The following is an 8,721-nucleotide window of genomic DNA, read 5'->3' as shown; positions in this document are numbered from 1 at the left end:
GGATAAGCAGAGAATAAGTATTCTTTTCAAATGCATATAGAATGCTCACAAATATTAATCTCAGACTAGTTTGTAAAAGCCAACAAATTATTAAAGGCAGAAATAAATATGCTGTTTTATTAAGCTAGAATAAACCAAAAGTTGACCAAGAAAAAGTAAATTACTAAATAAAACCCGTCCACGGAGCTATATTCCAATAAATCACAAACATAAAGGAAACAGATGACTACCTACAATAGTACCAATTACCAAAATTGACGAAAGGAATTTTTTTTCCATATTGTAACAGCTTTACATGATCACATACTCCATTACTCCTCATCTTCATTTATCCACTCCTCTGTTTGGCTACCAATCTCTCGTCTCTTTCTTCAGCAGTGGTAAGATGGATATCTTTTCCCCATGGTAGAGAACTCCAAGGCTTGTTACCTTTGCCAATAACAAAAATGTTTGAAAGTCTAGTGGCAAAACTATTACCATTGGCATACTTCACATGGACAACATCAAAAGAGCCTGGATGCCTCTCCCTGTTGGTGACCACACCAATTAGACCAAGTTAGCACCACCGGTCACCATACATAGGTTGCCAGTATCAAATTTGATGAATTCAGTGGTTGTGCCAGTCTCTAAATCAATCTGGATGGTGTCATTCATTTTGATTAGAGGATCTGGATAAGGGATCATGTGGACATCGTGGGTCACCAGATGAGGGATACCTTTTGAGCCCCAAAGATCTGTCTCACTTTGCACAATTTATATTTTGCCTCTTCAGCTGTGATGTGATGAACAGCAAAATGGCCCTTGGTGTCATACACTAGACGGAAATGCTCTCCTGTCTTGTTGATGCTGATGACATCCATAAAGCCAGCAGGATAGGTAATGGCAGTATGGCCTTTGCCATCATTCTTGATGAACCACTGCATATAGATCTTTTTTACCTCATCTCCCATCAGGGCATACTTGAGTCTATCTCTAAGGAAGATAATAAGGGGGAGGCACTCCTGCAGCTTATGGGGGTCTGTGGAGGGTCTAGGAGCAAACGCTCCTGTCAACCTATGAAGTATCCGATGCTTTGGGGCTGCCACACACTTCAAGTGCTTCTTGGTACCACAAGCTTGGCTGTGCTGGGCACCTGGAATCAAGGGCACAGGCTCGATGAGTATCCAGGCTTGTGAGTTCTCAGCACATCTGGGCACAGCCAGAATAGAGTAGGAGCCTAGCCCAGTTCTCCAACCAAAGTGCAAGGAAGGGGGTCACTCCAGAACTTACCTGACCTCCCCGTTGATAACCAGTGGATGGATGTCTGAGAACTTCTGCTCTCCCAGCCACGCCTTCTGGGGAATCTAATTGACCTACTCTTGACCCTCTATTATATCTTAATAATACAAATACTGGAGCTGGATACAAATAGTATCGAAGGTGTAACTGCACCATTTTTAACAGTGTAACCCTGGGCAAGTCACTTCATCCCATTGCCTCTCCAAAAAAAAAAAAAAAAGTATGGTGATAAGTATAAGTACATTCAATTTGACTAAAATTCATTCACACTTACATTTACTAAGCAATTTCAATATGCAGAGGTGTAAGAAAGGGTTCCTATTCTCAAGAAGTTTAGAAATCATTGGTGGAAAAGCTAAGAAATACACAGATTTAACTATTACACAATGCAGGACTTGATAAGTGTATAAGAAAGTCACAAAAGGATTAAATGATAGTTCAGAGGAGGGAAAGACCACTTCTATCTGGGGCCATCAGAGCAGACTTCTTGGGAGAGATGGCACTGCATTTTAGTTGGATCTTGACATTTATGAATAGGATTTCAGTAGACAGAGATGGAAGCCTAGAAGCCTAGGTTAGGGAGGCATTTGAGGCCTATGGAACCTGTGGAGGCATAAAAATATGGGATATGTTTGGGAAATAGTGAATTTTGTTTAAAAAAAATTCTGTGTGACTTTGGGCAAGTTACATTGCCTCTAAGCCTCAGTTTCCTCTACTGAAATTAAGGGCATGGTTGAGATGGTCTTGAAGAGGCTACCATCTCTAAATCTATATTGCTGTGAATGTGAGAGTTACAAAAGTAGATTGGGGGCTAGATTCCGGAGGACCTTAAATTCATGGCTGAAGAATTTGTACTGTATTTGGTAGGCAAAGGCAAACTATTAAAAGTTTTGATACAGGGCTGATTAAAAGATCAGACAGATGCTTTAGAAAGATTAATCTTTGGAATGGAAAAGATAAGGTTGAGAGTCTGGTTGGAAAAGTGTCTCCATTGTCCACTTCACTTCAGAAGTAATGAAGAGCCTTATCTAGAGTGAAGGAGAGGATGGAGGTGAGACATTTTGGAAGCAGCATTCAATGAATTTGGTAATGGCTTAGATGTTTCAGGGAAAGGGAGAAGAGAGGAGGAGTATTCAAAGATGAATGAGAGTAAGTACCTAGGTATCAAGAAAGGTAATACCATTAACCGAAATAGGGAAAACCAGTAAAGGAATGTGTTTTGAGGGAAAGATGATGAGTTTGGTCTGACCAAATTGAGGTTAAAGTGCTAGCACAATGTAGTTGTAGATGTCCAGTGAATACCTGTAATCCCATATCTCATCCTCAGAAAAGAGGAAAGAGGAGGAAGCACAAACTGGGGGAATCATTCCCAAAGGGATGATGTTTGAAGCTATGTGAGTGAATGAAATCCCCACATCTAGATTTGCAAATTTAGAATAAGCATTTAGAAGTAGTTGGTCTGCTAACTATTCTTCCTGCTAGAGGTAAGGATAGCAAGTGTCTGGGTGGATGAGTAATAATCATTTTAGATGAGAAAAACTTACAACCACCTACAAGGTATGAATCCTTTAAGCACAAGGAAAAATGACAAGAGAAGATATTAGTCTCTCTGTTGCTCTCAGAAACCATAATTACCTATAATTCTTCTTAAATCTTTCCTTTAAGAGAACAGACAGGTTTGGGGGAATTATATTTTTAACTCAAAAATTGTTTTCATCCATCATTTCCAATCATTTTAATAGCTTTGAGTTAGTTCGAGAGGAATTTTATGTGCCCCTTCCTCCCACTGAACATAGCAGAACAGGGATCAAGTAAATTATACATTAAATGTGATCAACATTCCAATGCACTTGGAAATAGTCCTTTTCAAATTTCTTACAAACAAGTTAAATGTAGATTTCGCTGTGATCTCAATGAATTCCCAAAGATATTTAAATACAATGTGACATTTTAATACTTTGAAAGCTGCATGATTTTATTGGGTGGATATCCTTTCACTGAATATAAATATCAAAACTTCAGAATAATTATAATGAATAACATTTTATAATGCTTTAAGGTTTATGTAACATTTTCCCCTGTGCTGGGTTATTTTTTGAAATACTGTAGACATGCTTTAGACATGACTCTAACCTACTCTCCCACCCTCCAAAAGTCCATAACAATCCTATAAAGCAAAAGAGTAACAATTATCACCCCATCAGTTTTGTGAACTGAGGTTAGAAGAATCAGACCTCACATACAAACCAAGTCTGGTATTCTTTCCACTACACTACAAAGCCTCTCAGACTTCATGCATTTCACAAAAATCACAGAATTTGAAAGTCAGAAGGATTTTTATATGCTGATTTAAAGGGAAAATACATACATACATACATATATGTGTGTGTTTGTATATATACATATGTGTGTGTGTGTATATACATATATATATATATGTAGCTAGGTTTTGTTTTCTACAAATGCATCATTAGTTTTCCACAGAAGTAATTTTATTTGAAACAAAAACATCTTCAATTCACAATCAAACTGTTCAGTTTGATTCAATCTTCAGTTCAGTCTAACACTTTTATTTTATTTAATTACCAATTTATTTAATTACCAATATGTAGGCTGCTAGTTGTCTCAGTGAGTAGAGTGTAGGATTTGGAGTCAGGAAAAACTGAGTTTAAATTCTGCCTCAGATAATTAATAGCTGTGTAACTCTATATGTCATAGAAACTCTTAAAGCCTCAATTTCCTCATCTATAAAATGGGAAAAATAATAGCCCCTACTTCATACAGTGATTGTGAAAATTAAATAATATGACAGATATGGAACATTTGCATAAATATTAAACTGATAGATAAATGCTATTGTTGTTCTTATTGTTCGTCCTTCGTTCTGAATGACCAATGACATCACAGGTGATGTCTTGACTTGTCCATGAATTGGATTTAAGTGAGGCAGAGATGCACAAAGTCAAAAGCATCACTCTCTCTTCCAGAGTCATTGAAGTACAATGGGAAGACAAAAGTCAGAATGTCTAATGGTGGCTGGCATACAGTGGATGACCATGGTGTCTTCAATGTCTGACCAAGCTCTAAGTGCTCTACAGCACCTGCTTCAGCAGCTTTCATGGCCGTTGTAAAAAATTGTTTTTATCCAACTATTCCATTGGGGGAAGACTTCACATTCTTCGAGTAGACTCCCCTCTGACTGACCAATGGATTTGAGACCTGTCTCTTACCCTCTAACTGGTTTAGCCCATTTGCTGAGACAGTTTTACTGGGGTGTGGCAGCTGAACATGTGGCTTCTTCGATCCACAGGTTAAAGTTGGGTGAGAAGTGGATACCAAAGGTAGATGATCAACCTTGAAAGGGCTCTGTAAGCTCTCATACCAGAGGTTCTAGTCCTCTCTGAATACCCTATATGTCCCTATTTTATTTATTATTTCTTATGTGGCAGACACTGTGCTAGGTGTTAGAAATGAAAGATATGAACAGTATGAATGGGTGGAGTAGAGAACTGTTTTAAGTGTCTGGTTTGGTTTGGATACTTAATGTAATATACCATGTTTATTTGAATATTATACCTTACTCTAAATAACTATTATTCTATAAATGCCTAGAAAAAATTATCTTTAATTATGACTTTAATAGAATGAAATGGCATCTCAATGACAGATTATTTGTTCAGAAAAGTACTCAATATCTGTGTGGGTGTGTTTTTATTCCCTGTGCCTATTCTCAACCATATTCAAAGAATATGTTTCAGGAATGGATTCCATTTGTTTTTAGAGACTATAAAGTCATTATTGGCAAGTATTATTTTCCATAACACTTAATGAGTGTCTCTGAGACATGGTGATGATGATAAGTACTTCAGCAATGGCAACAACTGACTTATGTATTTTCTCCTTCACAACAACCTTATAAGGGAGGTGACCTAAATATTATCATCCTCATTTTATTTTATGTATGTATATATGTGTGTGTGTGTGTGTGTGTGTGTGTGTGTGTGTGTGTGTATTTATATAGTTTCCTCTGAGGGGTAGGGAGTTTAAAGACTTTCCTTTGGCTATTTAAATTTAAATGTTAAAAGTTGGGACCCTGGTTTTTTGACTGGTTTTATGATGGATTTTTTTCCCCCACATTATATTATGGGCTTCTCTACTCTTGCATTTAATCAAAGCCAAATTACTAATAATGAAAATTAACAAGATAATTAATTCTATCAGAGCTAAGAAGATTAGTGTTAGTCTCAAGTGCCCATTTAACTCATTGGTTTTTTAAAGCAGTTAAAGTTTAATATACTTACATTGATGTTCTGATTAAAGCTTGATTTCTCTATATGGTTCATAAATATATAATTTATATGGTTGTAAACATATAATTTTCTTTTCATTAAATTATATTTTTAAATTATCGAACATTTATTTTTCTCTCTCATACCTCCCCCCATTGAAAAAGAAAAAAAACTTTTAACACATATGTATATTCAAGTAAAACAAATTTCCATGTTGTCCATTTCCAAAAATATCTTTGTGTTGCTTTATATTAGTCTATCACCTCTTTCTCAGGAAGTGAGTAGTATTCCTCTTCACTGGTCCTCTGGAAACATGGTTGACCATTATGTTGATCAACACTTATAATTCTTTCAAAATTATGTATTCTTACAATGTTCTTTTTATAAATTGGTCTCCTGGTTCTGACTCCACTTTATATAGGTTCATGCAGGTCTTCTCAGGTTTCCCTCTGAAATTACTCCATCATCATTCTTTACACTAAAATATTATTCCATTACATTTAAATACCATAATTTGCTCAGTCATTACCAAAATGATATATATTCCTTTAATTTTAATTTTTGCCACCCCAAAATTATTGCCATAAATATTTTTGTACATATAGGACCTTTTCCTCTCTCTCTTTCAGCTCTTTGAGAGATAGGTCTAGTAGAAGTGTTTCTAGGACAAAGGATTTATGAAATTTAATTACTTTTTTTCAATATGAGTCCAAATTACTTTCCAGAATAGCTAGACCAATTCACAGTTCGACTAACAGTACACCAACATCCATACTATCTCACAGCCTGTCTAACATCTATCATTTTCCCTTTTTTTTCCAACTTGATGGATGTGAGTTAGAACTTCAGAGTTGATTTTATTTATATTTCTCTAATTATGAATGATTTAGAGCATTTTTTCACATGGCTATAAATAGCTTGGGTGTCTTCCCTTGAGGACTCCTTGTTTCTATCCTTTGACCATTTATCAATTTGAGAGAGGCTTTTATTCTTGTAAATCTGAATTTTTTCCTTAAATATCTTGGAAATGAGACCTTTTTCAGATAAACTTGAACACAGGTAATTCTCTCACTTCTAAATTTACCATAATTGGTTATGTTTGTGAAGAAAAAAACTTCTAGTTTTAAGTAATAAAAATTGTTTCTTTTATCATCTGTAATTCCTTTATTTTTTCATGAACTCTTGCTATATATATATATGTACATATATATATGTATATATAAAAACATGATTTGTTCCTCATGCCTCTAATTTTATTTATGATGTGACTCTTTACACATATGTCATGTATATATTTTGAGCTTATTATGGTGGTATATGGTGTGAGTTGTTAATCTAAATCGAATTTCTGCCAGACTGCTTCCAAGTTTTCTCAGAAGTTATGGTCAAAAGGCAAGTCCTCACATCTGTGACTGGTGTCTTTGGCATTATTCACAACTATGTTACTATATTTGTTTGTTTTGGTATATTCTAATCTGTTCCACTAATCTACCTCTGTTTTTTTTTAACCTCTCTCTCTCTCTCTCTCTCTCTCTCTCTCTCTCTCTCTCTCTCTGTCTCTGTCTCTCTGTCTCTGTCTCTCATTAACAAGTGCTATTATTCTGATGATTCTCATTTTGTATAGTAGCTTGAAATCTGGTACTGCTAGACCTGTTTTCTTCTTACTCTTTTTCATTATTTTCATTGAGATTCCTGACCTTTTTAAACTCTCATTAAATTTTATTTTTTTTATTAATTCTATAAATTAATCCTTTGTTTGATAAGTATGGCACTTAATAGGTAAATTAACATTGATAATGTTGTCATTTCTATTACATTGGCTCAGCCTACTCAGCAATTAACACTTCATCAGTTATTTAGGTCTGTCTTTACTGTTGTAAACAGTGCTTTGCAACTGAATAGAATAAACTTCATTTAGTTTTTGTATGAATATTGGTAGGTGTCTACCTAAGGTATTTTATGCGTTAGGTGGTTATTTTATTTTTAATTTTTCAAATGGAGTTTCTCTTTTTAATTCTTCTTGCTGGGTTTCATTGGCAATCTATAGAAATATGGATGATCTATGTGGATTTATTTTTGCTAAGGTTATCATTTCAATTAATTTTATTTGAATATCTAGGATTCTATAAGTATGCCATCATATCATCTGAAAAAGGGAATGAATATTTCTTGTTTACCTATTTATTCCTTGATTTATTTTTCTTATCTTTTTGCTATAGCAAATATTAGGATTCTGAAGTGAAACCTATAACATCCACCTGTACACATACCTCATTGTAAGGTAAAGACTTCATACTTCTAAGTTCTACCCTGATTGTTCATTCTGTTTACTTGTTTGTATTTCTCTTAACTCCTATGTTTTGTATTTCAAAGTGTCTACTCACCTCTATTATTTTAACCAGGAATAATTGGAAGCCCTCTATTTAAATAAAAGTACAATATTTCTCCTTTGGCATAGTTTAGGCCTTACCTTTTAACTTTAGGAATATCACATATCAGGCTCCTGCATTCTTATTATGTCAGTAATTGCCAAATTTTATGTGATTCTACTATGATTCCTTAGTATTTGAACTCTTTCTTTTTTTGTTTATAGTATTTTTCTTTGACTCAGATATTCTAGATTTTGGCTCTGACATTCCTGGAAGTTCTCATTTTGACATTTTAGAGGATGATCAGATCTACTTTTACTTTGATTCATTTCTATAATATGTCTGGATTGTTTTCTTTCATGATTTCTTGAAATATGATTTCCATGTCTTTTTGTGATTTTTTTTGGTAATAGCTTTCAATGATGCTTAAATCATCTCTCCTTAATCTATTTTCCAGGTCGGTTTTTTATATAAGATATCTAATATTTTCTTGAATTTTGTCAATATTTTTATGCTGTTTTTATGTTTCTTGCTCTCACAGAGTCATTAATTTATTTTTGGTACATTCTATTTTTTGGTACATTCTATTGTTACTTGACTGTTTTATGTACTTCTTATCTTAATTTGCTAATTCTCTTTCCAAGTCTTTTCTCCATAGTTCTCATTTGTTTTCAAGTTGTTTGCTCTAGTGTTCTCATTTCATATACATAATTTTTAAAGTTAGAAAACTCTTATTTAGTTTCTTATAGAAATTATAATTCTATTTGTGGAAAAACTATTTTTCT

General features: G+C 34.3%; 1 pseudogene; it reads right to left on the bottom strand.

The window, feature by feature from the left end:
* Window positions 1-328: 328 nt before the first annotated feature.
* On the bottom strand, window positions 329-4,398 carry LOC114045837 (annotated as a pseudogene).
* Between the last annotated feature and the right edge of the window lie 4,323 nt (window positions 4,399-8,721).

Source organism: Vombatus ursinus, unplaced genomic scaffold (assembly GCF_900497805.2).
Source record: "Vombatus ursinus unplaced genomic scaffold, bare-nosed wombat genome assembly UNPS02014779.1, whole genome shotgun sequence".
NCBI lineage: Eukaryota > Metazoa > Chordata > Mammalia > Diprotodontia > Vombatidae > Vombatus > Vombatus ursinus.
Note: the sequence above shows the minus strand (reverse complement) of the source record. Positions and strands in the feature narration are given on the sequence as shown.